The sequence below is a fragment of the Oncorhynchus tshawytscha genome, linkage group LG16 (assembly GCF_018296145.1).
Source record: "Oncorhynchus tshawytscha isolate Ot180627B linkage group LG16, Otsh_v2.0, whole genome shotgun sequence".
Classification (NCBI taxonomy): domain Eukaryota; kingdom Metazoa; phylum Chordata; class Actinopteri; order Salmoniformes; family Salmonidae; genus Oncorhynchus; species Oncorhynchus tshawytscha.
Genome location: NC_056444.1, coordinates 70,853,328 through 70,871,803, shown reverse-complemented (window position 1 = coordinate 70,871,803; position 18,476 = coordinate 70,853,328). Strand labels below are relative to the sequence as shown.

The following is an 18,476-nucleotide window of genomic DNA, read 5'->3' as shown; positions in this document are numbered from 1 at the left end:
GTCCACGTTGGTTTTTGTTTAGCTGGGTAGATAGTTATTATCAGTATATAAATAAATATTTTTTCAGGAGTTGTCTAACAATTTTATTTTGATGTTTTGTTTTTATTTTTAGTGCCAAGTAGCCTAATTTGCCTTAGTCGTCTCCTGCTTCATTGAGAAAGGAGTCACAGAGAACTGGCTGCTGTGACGGTGCCTCCGAATCATCTACTACCCTCCCGCTTATGAGCGCAGCAGCCCTTCCCAATTACCGGGAATGGTTGATATCCTTTCAAAGGAAGCTTTATTATGTGATGATTAGGAACCTCATGACGAATGTATTGGTTCCCTCCCATTTGGAAGCTTGTGCATAAGGAGTGGCCTTGATAAGTTAATAACTATTCATGTTTCCAGTGTACTTCACACATCACTTTTTCTTCATCTAAGCCTGCCTCATCTCATTGCCTACATTCTGATGTTAAAAGTCCCACATATGTATGGAAGCTGCTCTTTAGAGCGACCATGCATCACAAAGCCAGTTTTACCCCCTCTGAAAGAAGATTTAAGGAAATCCTATCCTTTGCAATATAAAAAAAAACCTCACAATATATCATGCAGTTTGACACCAATGTCTTGATAAAGTCATACCACCAAAGGTCAACACTGGTTTCATAGACTAGGTTGCAGATGTGTTGAATGTAACCTGGAGTTCATTAACAAAATCGGGTTTGGAGAATCAATGGGCGCTCACTAACTTTAGCTCTAATCATTGGCCTTGGTCTTTAATTGTGTAAATGTCAGGTTCATTTAAAAAGGTTGGTTTTATAAGGAGACCATGGAATTGATGTAGTATACTTATTTTGTAAAGTGTGCTAGTTCTTTGAGGGATCAAGGACTCATGATCCAGCTTTGGAATCTTTATTTGCACTTATAGCCTATTTGTATTGTCTTGGAGTTATATTATAGATAAGATAATGAAAGATTTATTTAAAAGAATGTAAATGCATCTTGTTTTAATGAAGTTAAATGGGGGAAAATACATGCTTACAATGTTATGTCTATTTTCAGAGATGAGTCATGTTTCTGTGACACATTTTCCCTCTAAACTGTTCTGGATTTGTGTGTAATTGGCTCACATTGCATGTGTAAGAATAACTGGGAACTGATTTAAGCAGATTGCGCAAATGTATTGGAGATCTGCTATTCAACCACTTGTAATATAACATCCACCATACCCAACAGTTGAATTACTGCCTTGAGTAAATGTACATAGTCTTGCACTGTGGTTAATGTCACTATCTGGGTCATGGTGTTCTATAGGAAAGAAACCTGCAGCTCTCTGTAATATCAGGCTCAGCTTAGTGCATTTTGAACGCTCAATGTGCTCTGGATTCTTCACTATGCCTTGTAATGAAGAATATTTTGGAGTTTGATGTCTATTGTATAGCCTACAGTGACTTTGCTTTATTCTGATCAATGTACCCTACTAAGCAGCGCGGTGTTCAACATATCCACACAAGACAACCCCACTTGCCATGTTTTCAAAATGGAATGAAAATACATGTTCCAGAATGTCGTCTTTCACTTGATCTTTGAAACCACTATTTCCAACAGAGTAAAATGTATTCTGTAGTGGCTCTATTCAATCTGTATTGCTGAAGCATTACAGATTGCACAATGTAAAGGTAATTTCTGATTGGTTGACATGCAGCTTTTACTGGGAATGCAGTCGCTGCTAAAGCTGAAACAATGTCTTTATTTTAATCACGCTTCCTATACGCTGTACTTGTCTTTGGTGTCAGTGTGTCTGTAATCTGTTAAATTCAGTGTGGGACCACAACTGTTATGTTGTGGTTAGCCAGTTATGAAAAATATTTTTAGCACTTGTTTGTACATTAAGTTAATCAATTAAACAGCAATCATTTTAACATGAACCAGCATCCTGTCTTTGGCCATGCTTTACTCTTGATACTGAACTAGTATCTATATTTACTGTTACATTATGCTGTGATTTGGGTCATGGCAGTTGGTTCTTGACCTAATATTTACACATCTCAGATTGGTCTGCGTAATATTTTATTTTGCTGAAGGAAATGCGGTCATACATCATGAAAAGAATGTACATGTTACTAGACATGCCACCAGAGGTTTCCACAGTCCCCCAGATTCTGGGAAACACACAGCACTTACTATATAGTTCCATGTGTAACTGACAGTTAGACTTACAGGTTATGTCGTTGTCTTTTGTTTGAATTGTTTACGTGTCCGCTGTGCGAGAGAAATTATAATACAAGCGGAACTACGTAGCTAATACTGTTGTAACGGGGATCCTTATTGTAGCAACACACTTTTGGAGGCAATCCTGCGCTGCATTAGCTAAGTTTTCATGTCATCGGGTGTAGTTCATAAAGGTTGAAGAGTGTATGTTAGGATGAAGTGTGAATTCATGCCAGGAATAATAAGTGTGAAGTTTGATTTCCTCCCTTCTGTAATAAGCAGCCAATGGGGTATTTTTTTTTCCTTTATTCATCTGTATTCACAGATTCAGGGGATAATATCTGTATGATTGCATTAAATGATGTAAAGGATTTTAATGTACTCTGGGTGTTAGACACTGGAATATCCAAAGGGGTTTATGTCTGGTGACCTGTCTTTAGAATTTTGTGTGGAGAAAAATGTTTTAAAGGGAACCAAGTATTCTGTGCAAATGGAAGACAGGAATTGGACATAGATCCAAATTTAACATAGTTCTGGGAGGGTCCTTAATGACCCTAGGCATCTGTGGCCACTGTCGATTTAAACTAGCTAATATTGAGAATATAGGCTGCGAACGTAAGAGTTCTGGTGAACGTAAGAGTTCTGGTAGGGATAGTCGAGATCTACCAGAAGGGCGCAAAAGAGGTCTGATTATTCCATGAAAGGAGGTACACACACAGAGAGAATACACATTGGGAAATAACTAGTAATTGAGTTAGAAAATAAAAAGCACACACACAGACAGTTTTCAACGAGGATAAGAAGATAATTACTTGCATCTAAGATAGATATATTAACCAGTTGAAAGTCATAAGAAACAACGGTTAAATGGGCTGTTAACCAGGGCCTTACAACATCTGGGAAATAGCTTATTGAACGTAAGAGTTCTGGTGTTGTATACATGTGAGACCTAATAATCTATCAAAAGTCATACAAATAATTATTCTAAGATCCTAGAGGAAATTAACAGGAGGTACCTGTATTTCTAATCATAGAAAGTACAAGTACACACACATAGATTAAGGATAACAGATTATAGAGAAACACACAAAGATTGTGAGAAGCATAACGACAATAATAATTGAATAAACATGGGTAGTAAATCCTCTAAGGGGATTCCGGAATTAACCAGAGATGAGAGATATGTGGAGGCCAAGGAAACATTTATTTTGGCCCGAAATGGAGAAAGAAGTACGAATTTGATGGACGTTTAAATATAGAAAAACTAGAATTAATGATCAAACGGATACATAAGGGATGTGGGGAGAAGGCAGAGAAGCAACCGGCAGAAGGGCTTGACACCGCCAGGGTGTGGCTGACTGAAGCTAGGAAGAGAGTCGAGGGGGCAAAGAAAAAGGTAGCCACTAAGGAGGAAGGGGTAGGTAGCCAGGAGCAGACAGGAAGGACTCCCACGGCTCCCATAGAGACACCACCTAAACCCAAATTATACCCCTCCCTGTTAGACCAGGCGTGGAGGGAAAATCCAGACGACGAGGTGGTGGTGGTGAGACGGTGGCAGCCACCGCCCGTCCCGTTACCACCTCCCCCATATGCTGGTACTCAGGGAGCCGAGGGAGGAAGAGCCACAGAGAGGAGAACAGGATTTAGCAACCTTATTGAGAAAGTGGATAGAGGTAGAGAAAATTGAGAAAAGTGGATAGAGGACGTAAAAAGGGAAGAGTGTGTTCATGGGCTGCACGACCTAGAGCCCTCAGTAGACTCGATTCCCATAACCAGAGTCTGGATAGAGACAGTCAAGAGAAAGGGGGAGATAGATGCTTTAACTGTAACAAACCTGGTCATTTTGCTAGAGATTGTGAGGCGCCGTGTAAACACTGCAATAAAGTAGGCCATAATCACAGAGACTGTAAAAAGAAAGAACAGAAAGGAGCAGAGCAGCTAATAGTAACTATCGGGGTAATTGTAGATAAGCATAAAGGAGACTTTAAGGAAAGGGACCTAAGAGAGAAGGGAAAAATGGACAGGATCAGACGATAATTTAGTGTTTCAATTGCGATAAGACAGGATATTTCGCCCTTTGAGTGTAAGGCTCCCTGTAAACATTGTGACCGAGTAGGACACAACCACCGAAACTGCAAACATAAGGGGAAGGACAGGCGCAACAATCAGGAGAGAAAGAGAGAGACAGAAACAACGAGAGCGAGAGTAATGAGAATCATCGCCGGAGAAATGCTTGGACCTTTAAATTAGGGCTATTTTCTGGGAATTGTCTCGGTAGTGCGTGTCTGATTTTACGACTATAGACAATTATAAATAGGGTTATTTGTGGGGAGTTTTTGTCATTTCAATGGCTGCCACATGAGAGGCTCAGGTTCGTTTCCCAGTCTATGCATCAATGGACTAAAATCTGGCTTTCTGATTGTAATTCAACTATTGGTATGTTTGCCTGGAAAGATACGGTCGCTAGTGTTTGTTTAAAATATAGACTGAACGTTTTAATAGCTTGTTTAGGTTAAATTGAAAGACTAATTAATTCAAAATAACAGCGAGGCGATTTCGATGTATTACGTTGTCAGCTGAAATAACATATTGAGAATGGAGTAGTATTTAAATAACTGAATCAAAGAAGAGACAGTTACCTAAATCTAATGAATTCTAATAATAAGCGGATAGGTAATTGCGATAGTTTTGTGCTCACCGAAATGTTTTTTATTCTAAAAGAGTTGACTGATGTATTTACATGTTATTTTTAAAGTCTTGGAAGGAAAAGTTAAGTTTCTGATGATTGTTCCTTGGTGAATTTGAGCAGGAAGTTTAATGTATTCTAACATAATCTGTTTCCATTACGTGGAACAATGTCTGGTCATTACTGAGTGGAGGGGGAGCCTGGACATTTAGAATCTTGAATACAAGATATGCGTCAGTGTATTGCAAAATATTTTTTCCAACTCAGGAGCTCATGCTTTCTGAGAATGTAACCGTGATTATAGCTATTGGCCTTCCTATCAAGCACTTTGAGAACCTGTTTGCAGACAGACTGAATGGGTTTTAATGTTGTAAAGCAAGCTTGGGCCAAACTAGTCAGGTAGTATGTTAAGGGGTGGAGTATCATAGATTTGAAGTACAATTTGTTACCTCTGAAGTCAAACAATTTCATATGTTTTGGAAATTAGCTAGGTTGAATTTGTTTATTTGAGTTACCTTTTTTCATTTGCTTTTTCAAAGAGAGGTTGGAATCAAGTATGATGCCGTGGTACTTAAAATTGGATACCACCTGGAGCTCTTCCCCTGATACATACCTGATACATAGACATCTGTCTCAGCGGCATTAGTTGTTTTCTTTGTAGTGAGTTCTTGTGTAGCTTGTTATTTACTATTTGCATGCATTTATCACTGCATCATCTGCATACATTGGAACTTCAGACTCTGTACAGACAGAAGGAAGATCATCAATGTACGAGCTGAAAAGTATTGATCTTTGGGGCATGCAAACATTGTAGCTATGAGTGAAAAAAATAGTTAGTTTTGACTCTTACGCTGATGAGACAGCACCAACTTTTTAAAGGTTTGATATTTATTAAACAACAGGATTCTTTCTCCCCAGGATAATTGTATCTAAGGGTAGCGCATGTTCAATTAGGTACATATAAACACTGAGGAAGTTTAAAATGAATGATTTGAGGGAGTACAGTGGAATCATCATTATTATTAGGTTTTGTTTGTTTTTAACTTGGGGTTTGCAAATACCTACACACAACAAATAGTGTATAACTATTTGTTGGTGTTTTTAAAATACTATGTTTGGATTTGCGTGTACTATTTCTTTTGGGTTTGGTGAGATTTCCATTTGCCTTAGTGCTACGATATCTTAAAGGGGCACGCACACACATGGAATTTTAGAAGTTTTATTTTCTGAGTTTTAATTAAACACGTGAATTCTTTTGATAAAGGAATGTTCTGGGATACAACATGTAGAAAATGTTTGACGGTTTTTCTTTAATTTGTCTAATATAGTAACAAACACTTCTTTGAAGGGGTGGTATGACTTATGACCTCTATCATGACTTTCCTTTGTGGTTTGATCATTGGAAAGCCATTTGGATAATACATTTAAGGTCATTTGTAATACTGATTTTAAGGTCATTTGTGTAATTGATAATTATGATGGAGTTTAAAGTTCTAAGACATATTTGTAATTTGATCCAATGAGAAGAAAGAAAGGGCATAGCCTTTGACTAAGGATAGGCTTCCTTAAGTCTATCTTCCTATGACCATAAGGGTACAATCATTTTTCTTTGTGGAGTGTTTCAGTGTAGTAGTTTTGATCTGATTATGTTATTTGAAATTGTATTTTATCTTTTGACCTGTAGTAGTATTTTTATAAATGACCTAGCTACGTTTTATTTCCCCTTAGGTAGTTAGCTATTGTTGTATATAGATTATATCTTTGTGTGAAATTTATCGCAACATTATATTTTTGTGTGAAATTTAACACAAAGAAGGCGGTAAAATTGATATGTTAATATTATCATTTTTATTTAAATTGAATAAGGTTATACAGTTAATAAGAATAAGTTTTAATTATGGTAGACTTATATTAAGTATTTAGGACATATTTTAAGCCTGAAGGAGTATTAATAAATGGGGAAAAGATTTTGGTCGTTCAGCTTCCGGACATCAGACAGTAGAGAGACTGTCTGCTCCATTGGTTATAAAACAAGAGATGTCGGGAGGGCAGGCATGCATTCCAGTCCTTAACTCCAGGATATGTCCAGTTAATCTGTTGAGAAGAGATACAATGACTCTGTTGAATGTGGCCATCACCCCCACAGAAAGCCAGAGGCTATAAAAGAGTTTACTCCCACCCTTGAGGACTTGGTAGAGGGGGGTGTAATTAGAGAAAGAGATGCACAATGCAATTCTCCAAGGTTTTGGCAAAGAAAGCAGCCCCAGTTGAGAGTTCTGCAAGTAAATACCTCTGGGAAACCTATTACACATGCTCAGTTGATTTTGAATCTATTAGATGCTGTACATTTGCCAGCAAATTAAGCTATTTGTAAGTGTGAGGCTCATAATAAAGGATCAAATAGTATCAGCCTACCTAAGTCACTGTTTAGATATGCAGCAATATTGACACTAGGGCAGAGCCATGTGTAAACAGGGAGGAAGGATGGTAGAGCAGCATTGTGACGTCTTTTTAGGCATTTCCCTTGAAGAATGGCTGTAAGGGACCATATATGGTATGTGGTCACATGGTGTCTCCCGCAGAAAACCTTGCGTAAAATACTGAAGTAGCCATTTTTCCAATAGCTTCTTATGAGAAACCAACTGCCTCGACGGATATATTATCGAATATATTTGTTAAAAACACCTTGAGGATGGATCCTAAACAACGTTGGCCGTGTTTCTGTCGATATTATATAGCTAATTTTGAAAAAAGTTTGGCGTTATATTTGTAGCATTTTTCGGTCGATTTCTCAGCCAAGCATGGTGAAGAAACGGGAGCTTTTTCGCCTACAAAAATAATATTTTTGGAAAAAAGGAACATTTGCTATCTAACTGGGAGTCTCCTGAGTGAAAGCATCCAAAGTTCTTCAAAGGTAAATTTAATTTGGTTGCTTTTCTTATTTTCGTGAAAATGTTGCCTGCTGCCAGCAAAGCATAGCATTATGCCATGATAAACTTACACAAATGCTTGTCTAGCGTTGGCTGTAACGTATATTTTGAAAATCTGAGATGACAATGTTGTTAACAAAAGGCTAAGCTTGTGTTTGAATATATTTATTTCATTTAATTTGCGATTTTCATGAATAGGAAAAGTTTCTAGGGGTATTTATGTCCGTTGCGTTATGCTAATGCGTTTGAGGCTCTGATTACGCTCCCGGATACGGGTTTGCTCGTCGCAACTGGTTAAAAACATATATTTTTTTTAGAATAGATAAATATAGCAAATGGGTGGAAGTATTTCCAACTTACTTGGCGGACACGATTATGGTAGCTAAAATATTAGGTCCAGATATTATCCCTAGAGTTAGTTTACTGGGATCTATTTCTTTAAACAATGGATTACATTTCAGCTAATCAGGTAGACCATGTGGAATGCCAGAGTTAGGGAGACCAGAACAGGCTGACATAGAAGTTGAAGATATACTAGCAGAACACATGAGAAGACTGTTTGTTAACCAAACCCGTATGTCCAACATTTTATGTCCAACAGGTGAATTACAGGAGAAGGTGATTCACTCAATCTAACCAGGAGACTGGGTGTGGATTCAGTCCCTGAGGAGAAAAGACTGGAAGCAGCCCCGTTGGGAAGGCCCATACCAGGTTCTGTTAACCACTGCCTTTGCCATTAGAATAGCTGAGAGAGTCACTTGGGTCCTCGTTACCCACTGCAATAAGGTATGTACATATAGAAGCATTGCTGATCACACACAGAGTTAGGAGAAGAACCGAGAACCAACAGGGTCCGGGGGTTACCTCCTTAACGAAGATTCCCTATCCTGACCGTTCATCACTGTGTGTGCTCCTAGAAGTGTGAGTATGGGGTGGTACCTAGCAGACTGACTAAGGGCAGGAGAGACTTGGCGGTTTTGGGGAATATTAGGGACTCTGAGCTGCATCATAGTCTCAGTAATGTTTCTGATACATTCAGATCCACCACCTTCCGGTACTAATTATAGGACGCTGTTGTCATTGATAAGAAGTAAAACACAAACAATATAAAATACTGACCATCAAGGATGAGTGACTTACAGAATAAGGAGACAAAGAAGGTCAAGATGTAGGATCTAAGATAAACATTAAACAATTTCCTCAGAAAGCAAATAACTTAACAGGGATTGGGTTGGCCAGATTGAAGTACTCGGCCAACTCACTTCGGTTCACTTTAACTCCTGATGAGTACCAGTGTTATAGATACAAGAATGACACCGAGAACTTAGGTGATTTTAATGGCTGTAAGGCAATCGTTAATGTGACTGACTTTTTAATGGCTGTAAGGCAATCACTTAACCTCACAGCACCTATAACTGATTTATGGTGGGCTTGTACCAGCAAAGGATGCATACGATAGACACTACCAAAAGGGTGGTTAGGAACTTGCGCCCTGGTGTTATTGGTCCAACCAGTTCGAGTTAGTCATCAGAGGTCAGTTATAGGAGGCTAAAGAAGGCACAGGAGGAGTTTAGACCAGGATGGGAGTAGCTTTGTCTAGATGGATGCTATTGGCATCCCCATGGAAGTTACAGATTAATAAAAAGCTATGTATCAAATAGGTGAAGACTTTACCACTACATTCTTTTGGTGGTTGACAATAAATAAAAAATGTGGATTGGAGTAATTACATCTATTATAATCAACAGAGATTCATGAATGAAACCGGGGATGCAGTAAAGGGGTTCTCTGACCAATTATCCACAACCCGACCTGGCAAAATAGGTTGGCTCTCGATATGTTATTGGCAGAAAAGGGCTGGGTATGTAGAATGATTGGGGTTCATTGTTGTACATTTATTCCTAATAACACAGCTCCAGATGGATCTGTGACCAAGGCCCTGGCCGGTTTAAACACATTAGCTCATAAATTAGTAGTGAACTCTGGGGTGGATACCTCCACGACTGGGTGGTTCGATAGTATGTTTGGAAAATGGGAAAAATGTTGTAATTACTGTATTGTGGGCTGCTTTCACCTGTATGAGTGTGTTGGTGTTGTGTGGATGCTGTTTGATCCCATGTGTGAGAGGTTTAATCACCAGGACTCTAGAGAGATCGATGATGCAACAAATGATGAGGTATGGACAGATTCCGAGCTCCGACCAGTGGGATGACTACTTCATGCCTCCAGGCCTAGTAGATGGCTCCGTTTCCTTCAACCACGAGGAGCCCATGTTGGATGAGACCATCTTCAATGTTTAGGCAAACTGTTCAATTAATGAAGATTATAATGAAAATCCTAAAAAGAAGAGTTATAATTGGATATAGGCCTAGAACAGTCATTGATGGGAATCCGATGTAAATACATGTATTGGTTTTGTTTGCTTTTGTGTAACGTTTATTTTTCCATATGATGGTTGACGTATCAGTGTGTAATATTTAGTCAAAGGGTGGAATGATAAGGGAATTTATATGTTTATGGTAATGACTAAAGAATTCCACCCTGAAATGGAATTATTAGATTATGTAACATGTATAAGAATAATTAGACTAATGTAATTATTACACTATGTAAAATGTATTAAGAATAATTAGACTAAAGTCCAATAAGGTTTGGTCGAGACAAGTAAGGGAGAGAAATCAGTGTGTGTGTCTAAGAAAACACAGAGGACAATTATACATGACCTGACCTGGTTAAAAGGGTGAAAAACTTACGACAGGAAAAGGAGTCCTGTGAAGGTCCCTCTAATCTCAGGGGGAAGGGAACGGTATGGAACTGCCAGCTTGGTACTGATAAACGAGGAATGAGGACTGTGGGGAAAGATACATCCCACCCACTGTTTGTGTGTCTGTGTGTGCGTGTAATCCCCCTACTATTTGTGTGTCTGTGTGTGCATGTAAGTAGGTAGGGGGGTGGGAGTTATAAAATGACATGTCTTGGCATTTTTTGACTTTAGAACGTTCTCTTGAATAAAGAACCAACCTTGTGCAGAAGCTGAGTTTTTGCCTAATTATTATTAAACCCAGCATTTTACAAATCCCAGGGATTGGTCAAAGCTTCAATAATTGTTTAGTTATCATCATTGGGATTGAAAATTCTCGTGACAATAAGCTATGCATTCAGTCCCCCAGTGTCCGGTCTAGAGTGTGATGTCACGGCTCTGCTGGGCGGTGGAAAAAGCCCTGTGAATACCCATACTAACATACTGCATACTTATCCTCTCTGGGATATTCGGGATGGTAGCGTCCCACCCCGCCAACAGCCAGTGAAAGTGCAGGGCGCCAAATTCAAAACAACAAAAATCTCATAATTAAAATTCCTCAAGCATACAAGTATTTTCCACAATTTTAAAGATAAAATTCTCGTTAATCCAGCCACAGTGTCTGATTTCAAAAAGGCTTTACAGCGAAAGCACCACAAACGATTATGTTAGGTCACCACCAAGTCACAGAAAAACACAGCCATTTTTCCAGCCAAAGAGAGGAGTCACAAAAAGCAGAGATATAGATTAATCACTAACCATTGATGATCTTCATCAGATGACACTCATAGGACTTTGTTACACAATACATGTATGTTTTGTTCGAAAAGGTGCATATTTATATCCAAAAATCTCATTTGACATTGGTGTGTTATGTTCAGTAGTTCCAAAACATGCGGTGATTTTGCAGAGAGCCACATCAATTTACAGAAATACTCATAATAAACATTGATAAAAGATAAAACTATTACACATGGAACTTTAGATAAACTTCTCCTTAATGCAACCGCTGTGTCAGATTTCAAAAGAACCTTACTGAAAAAGCATACCATGCAATAATCTGAGTACGGCGCTCAGAGACCAAACAAGCCAAAAAGATATCCTCCTTATTGTGCAGTCAACAGAAGTCAGGAATAACATTATAAACATTCACTTACCTTTGATGATCCTCATCAGAATGCACTCCCAAAAATCCCAGTTCCACAATAAATGTTGATATGTTCGATAAAGTTAATAATTTATGTCCAAATAGCTCCTTTGGTTAGGGCGTTTGGTTAACAAATCCAAACGCGCATGCAGGTCCAGCCGAAAGGTCGGATGAAAAGTCCAAAAAGTTATATTACAGGTCGTAGAAACATGTCAAATGAAGTATAGATTCAATCTTTAGGATGTTTTTATCATAAATCTTCAATAATGTTCCAACTGGAGAATTCCTTTGTCTGTAGAAAAGCAATGGAACGTGAGCTAACTTTTCACCGTGCGTCACGAGCTCGTCGCACTCTGCCAGACACCTGGCTCAATCCCCTCTCATTCGGCCCCACTTCACAGTAGAAGCATCAAAAAAGGTTCTAAAGACTGTTGACATCTAGTGGAAGCCTTAGGAAGTGCAACATGACCAATATCCCACTGTATTTTCAATAGGCTGTGAGTTGAAAACCTACAAACCTCAGATTTCCCACTTCCTGGTTGGATTTTCTCAGGTTTTTGCCTGCCATATCAGTTCTGGTATACTCATAGACATCATTGAAACAGTTTTAGAAACTTCAGAGTGTTTTCTATCCAAATATATATTATATGCATATTCTAGCTTTTATGGCTGAGTAGCAGGCAGTTTACTCTAGGCACCTTAGTCATCCAAGCTACTCAATACTGCCCCCCAGTCACCATGAAGTTAATGAGTATTGTCACGATCCAGCTCAAAGCCTGTAACAAAAAGGGAGACAACGTGGAGATAATAATAACAAAATATATTTATTAACTGAAGTAAATTAAATGCAATTAACAATGGTGTGTGTTTAGTCAGTACTGTAAGTGAGTGGTCGCGTGTATACATGTGATAATGAGGGGTGTTGAAAGGTGCCAACACAAACAAACCAAATAGCAACAAAAATGCCACAACCAAAATCTGTCTGTGTCTGCATGGAGAGTGTCTCCCCAATGAATCGGGAAGAGGTGCATTTATCCTGGGACACACCCGAGCCCAGGTGTGTCCCATTTCTCTGACGAACCTCCCGGCTCCGCCCACCGACTTCCTATTAAGGAAAACAAGAGCAAAGAGAAAGAATTCGGCAGACAGAGTGGGATGGTCGTCACAGTATATATATACTATGTATATACTATGTACTATTAGTTCATTTTAGTATACTGTAAACAAACAGTATGCTTTCAGTTGAGCGTACTAGCTCCTCGCCTTTCTACCGGAAGTTGATGCTGTTGCTATGCAACCTTCTGCAAGCTAGTTAGCAAAACAAATGACTAGTTAGACATTTTATGACTTCGGGTGTGTTCTTAAATTCAATGTGGAGTGCCAGAGTGCGCTCGTAAATTTAGAGCGTTGTCAGATTGTCCATTTTGTAAATTCAGAGCGTTTCGCTCTCGGAGGAGTAGGGTTGTTTTGAGCGTTCTGACCTTACAATAGCAGTCAAGCACCCAAGCTAATGTTGGCTTGCTAGCTACTTCCAGACGCAAATGCGACCACTTTGACCATTTTACTCACCCTAGCAGAGCTGGTTAGGCAGTTTTCATGTTATCCAGAGCGTTGGTGACTGTAACTGTGCTGCTGGCAACAATTTAATTAAGCTTTTTTTGCCCACGTTTACTGACACCTGACATATTAAACAGGTGTTGAGCGCTCGTAAATTCATTATTCTGCGCTCTGGTACACTCAGACGAGAGTGAAATTAAATTGGAGTAGATAGCACCCGAGTAGAAAGCACCTGAATGTCCATTGAGAACGCACAACGACTATACCATTTAGCTAAGCTAAGAATGACGGGAAAAATCAAGTCAATAAACGTTGGGTAGTTAGTATATAGTTAATATACTGGCAGGATCAAGCCTGGCCCGCTGAGGAGTGATGGACTCCATCCTAGCTAGAGGGGTGTCCTCATCTTATCTATGAACATGGACAGGGCTCTAACTCCTCTAGCTCTACAATGATTGAGGGTGCAGGCCAGGCAGCAGACTGTTAGCCAGCCTGCCAGTTTAGTGGAGTCTGCCACTAGCACAGTCAGTGTAGTCAACTCAGCTGTCCCGATTGAGACCGTGTCTGTGCCTCCATCTAGATTGGGAAAAACTAAACTGCCTGAGTTTGCTCTAGGAATCTCACTGGAATAAAGACATCCTCCATTCCTGTCATTATTGAAAGAGATTGTGATATCTCACATCTCAAAATAGGTCTACTTAATGTTAGATTGATCACTTCCAAGGCAGTTATAGTCAATGAACTAATCAACTGATCATAATAGTGATGTGATTGACCTGACTGAAACATGGCTTAAGCCTGATGAATTTACTGTGTTAAATGAGGCCTCTCCTCCTGGTTACACTAGTGACCATATCCCCCGCGCATCCCGCAAAGGCGGAGATGTTGCTAACATTTACGATGGCAAATTTCAATTTACAAAAAAAAAGACTGCATTTTCGTCTTTTGAGCTTCTAGTCATGAAATCAATGCAGCTTACTCACTTTTTTTTATAGCTACTGTTTACAGGCCTCCTGGGCCATATACTGCGTTCCTCACTGAGTTCTCTTCCACCATTTTATTACGTCTGCATTCGCAACAAATAATCTGCTCAGACCCCAACCAAGGATCATCAAAAGTCGTGCTATAAATTCTCAGACAACCCAAAGATTCCTGGAGGCCATTCCAGACTCCTCCACCTACCCAAGGACATCAGAGTACAAAAAGCAGGTTAACCACCTAACTGAGGAACTAAATGTAACCTTGCGTAATACCCTAGATGCAGTCACACCCCTAAAAACAAAAAACATTTGTCATAAGAAACTAGCTCCCTGATATACAGAAAATACCCGAGCCCTGAAGCAAGCTTCCAGATAATTGGAAATGGAAATGGCACTACATCAAACTGGAAGTCTTCTGATTAGCTTGGAAAGACAGTACCGTGCAGTAGTCACTGCTGCTCGATCATCCTATTTTCCAACTTAATTGAGGAGAATAAAAACAATCCAAAATGTATTTTTGATACTGTCACAAAGCTAACTAAAAACAAGCATTCCCCAAGAGGATGGCTTTCACTTCAGCAGTGATAAATTCATGAACTTCTTCGGCAAAAATATCATGATCATTAGAAAGCAAATGACGGACTCCTCTTAAATCTGCATATTTCTCCAAAGCTCAGTTGTCTTGAGTCTGCACAACACTGCCAGGGCCTAGGATCAAGGTAGACACTCAAGTTTTTTTCATCCTATATCTATTGACACATTAATGAAAATATTAATGGCCTCTAAACCTTCAAGCTGCTTACTGGAACCGATTCCAATTAAACTGCTGAAAGAGCTGCTTCATGAGCTTGGCCCTCCTATGTTGAATATAGTAAATGCCACCCTATCCACCGGATGTGTACCAAACTCTCTAAAAGTGGTAGTAATGAGCCTTTCAAGCCTTGAAACAGCCAAACCTTGACCTAGAAAATATTAAAAATGATCGGCCTATATCAAATCTCCCATTCCTCTCAAACATTTTTGAAAAAGGTTGTTGAAAAAGTTGAGAAAAAGCTGTTGTGCAGCAACTCACTGAATTCCTGAAGACAAACAATGTATATGAAATGCTTCAGTCTGGTTTTAAACCCCATCATAGCACTGAGACTGCACTTGTGAAGGTGGTAAATTACCTTTTAATGGTATCAGACCAAGGATCTGCATCTGTCCTCGTGCTCCTAGACCTTAGTACTGCTTTTGATACCATCGATCGCCACATTCTTTTGGAGAGATTGGAAACCCAAATTGGTCTACACGAACAAGTTCTGGCCTGGTTTAGAGTTTTTCTGTCTGAAAGATATCAGTTTGTCTCTGTGGAAGGGTTGTCCTCTGACAAATCTACTGTAAATGTTGGCGTTCCTCAAGGTTCCGTTGTAGGACCACTATTGTTTTCACTATAAATTTTACCTCTTGGTGATGTCATTCGGAAACATAATGTTAACTTTCACATTTCGATGAAACATGGTGAAGCCCCAAAATTGCCCTCCCTGGAAGCCTGTGTTTCAGACATAAGGAAGTGGATGGTGGCAAATGTTTTACTTTTAAACTCGGGCAAAACAGAGATACTTGTTCTAGGTCCCAGGAAAAAAGAGATCTTCTATTGGATTTGACAATTAATTTTGATGGTTGTACAGTTGTCTCAAATAAAACTGTGAAGGACCTCAGCGTTACTCTGGACCCTGATCTCTCTTTTGACGAACATATCAAGACTGTTTCAAGGACAGCTTTTTTCCATCTACGTAACATTGCCAAAATCAGAAACTTTCTGTCCAGATTTATCCATGCTTTTGTCACTTCTAGATTAGACTACTGCAATGCTCTACTTTCCGGATACTAAATAAACTTCAGTTAGTGGTAAACACGGCTGCTAGAATCTTGACTAGAACCTAAAAATGTGATCATATTACTCCAATGCTAGCCTCTCTACACTGGCATCCTGTTAAGGCTAGGGCTGATTTCAAGGTTTTGCTGCTAACCTACAAAGCATTACATGGGCTTGCTCCTACCCATCTTTCCGATTTGGTCCTGCCGTACATACCTACACGTACGCTACGGTCACAAGACGCAGGCCTCTTTATTGTCCCTAGGATTTCTAAGCAAACAGCTGGAGGCAGCGCTTTCTCATATAGAGTTCCATTTTTATGGAATGGTCTGCCTATCCATGTGAGAGACGCAGACTCTGTCTCGGCCTTTAAGTCTTTATTGAAGATTCATCTCTTCAAGTAGGTCCTATGATTGAGTGTACTCTGGCCCAGGGTGTGAAGGTGAACAGAAAGGCACTGGAGCGACGAATTGCCCTTGCTGTCTCCGCCTGGCCCGTTCCCCTCTCTCCACTGGGATTCTCTTCTCAAACCCTATTACGGGGGCTGAGTCACTGGCTTACTTGTGCTCTTCCATGCCGTCCCTAGGAAGGGTGCGTCACTTGAGTCGCTGATTTTCCTGTACGTGTTGGCGCCCCCCTTGGGTTCGTGTTGTGGGGGAGACCTTCATGGGCTATACTCGGCCTTGTCTCAGGGTAGTAAGTTGGTGGTTTGAAGATATCCTTCTAGTGGTGTGGGGGCTGTGCTTTGGCAAAGTGGGTGGGGTTATATCCTGCCTTGTTGGCCCTGTCCGGGGGTATCGTCAGACGGGGCCACAGAGTCTCCCGACCCCTCCTGTCTCAGCCTCCAGTATTTATGCTGCAATAGTTTATGTGTCGGGGGGATAGGATCAGTCTGTTATATCTGGAGTATTTCTCCTGTCTTATCCGGTGTCCTGTGTGAATTTAAGTATTCTCTCTCTTTCTCTCTTTCCTCCCCTTTTCTCTGAGGACCTGAGCCCTAGGACCATGCCTCAGGACTACCTGGCCTGATGACTCCTTGCTGTCCCCAGTCCACCTGGTCGTGCTGCTGCTCCAGTTTCAACTGTTCTGCCTGCGGTTATTCTCTCTCTTTCTCTCTTTCCTCCCCTCTTCTCTCGGAGGACCTGAGCCCTAGGACCATGCCTCAGGACTACCTGGCCTGATGACTCCTTGCTTGCCTGCGGCTATGGAACCCTGACCTGTTCACTGGACGTGCTACCTTGTCCCGGACCTGCGGTTCTCGACACTCTCTCTCTCTACCGCACCTGCTGTCTCTAACTCTAAATGATCGGCTATGAAAAGCCAACTGACATTTACTCCTGAGGTGCTGACTTGTTGCACCCTCTACAACCACTGTGATGATTATTATTTGACCCTGCTAGTCATCTATGAACATTTGAACATCTTGGCCATATACTGTTATAGTCGCTGGTGCGCGATGAGACAAGGACATCCCTACCGGCCAAGCCCTCCCTAACCCGGACGACGCTAGGCCAATTGTGCGTCCCCCACAGACCTCCCGGTCGTGGCCGGTTACGACAGAGCCTGGGTGCGAACCCAGTCTCTGATGGCACAGCTGGCGCTGCAGTACAGCGCCCTTAACACAGCACCACCCGGGAGGCCCTAAAATCCGCAAACTTTTGGCATACTATGTCACGCCCTGGTCTAAGTATTTTGTGTTTTTCTTCATGTATTGGGTCAGGCCAGGGTGTGGCATGGGGTTTTTGTATTGTGGTGTGTTTTGTCTTGGGGTTTTGGTGTGTATGTATTGGGATTGTAGCTAGTGGGGTTATCTAGCAAAGTCTATGGCTGTCTGGAGTGGTTCTCAATCAGAGGCAGGTGTTTATCGTTGTCTCTGATTGGGAACCATATTTAGGCAGCCATATTCTTTGAGTTTGTTGTGGGTGATTGTCCTATGTGTCGTTGTTTCTGTCTCAGTGTTAGTTTAGACAAGTATAGGCTGTTTCGGTTTTCGTTAAGTTCTTTGTTTTGTAGTGTTTGTTATTGATTCGTGTTTTATGTTCGTTCATTAAACATGGATCGCAATCTACACGCTGCATTTTGGTCCGACTCTCCTTCACACCTAGAAAACCGTAACATACTAACTACAGTGGCTTGCGAATGTATTCACCCCCTTGGCATTTTTCCTATTGTCTTGCCTTCCAACCTGGAGTTAAAATAGATTAGAATTTGGGGGGGGTTATATCATTTGATTTACACAACATGCCTGCCACATTGAAGATGCAAAATATTTTTAATCAGAAACAAACAAGAAGAGGACTTGACAACTTGAGCATGCATAACTAT

General features: G+C 40.4%; 1 protein-coding gene and 1 long non-coding RNA gene across 2 annotated transcripts in view; both read left to right on the top strand.

Annotated features, from left to right (window-relative positions):
• Positions 1-1,910, top strand: part of LOC112216263 (complement receptor type 1) — a 61,751-nt gene extending 59,841 nt beyond the window's left edge. Inside the window, exon 30 of the mRNA XM_042299930.1 lies at positions 113-1,910. The gene's annotated coding sequence lies outside the window, so the exon portion shown is untranslated. The remainder of the gene's footprint in view (positions 1-112) is intronic.
• Positions 1,911-7,741: 5,831 nt separating this feature from the next.
• On the top strand, positions 7,742-8,477 carry LOC112216262. The gene is made up of 2 exons (XR_002948292.2): positions 7,742-7,793; positions 8,411-8,477. It is a non-coding gene; the product is annotated as an uncharacterized LOC112216262 (long non-coding RNA).
• Positions 8,478-18,476: the final 9,999 nt, after the last annotated feature.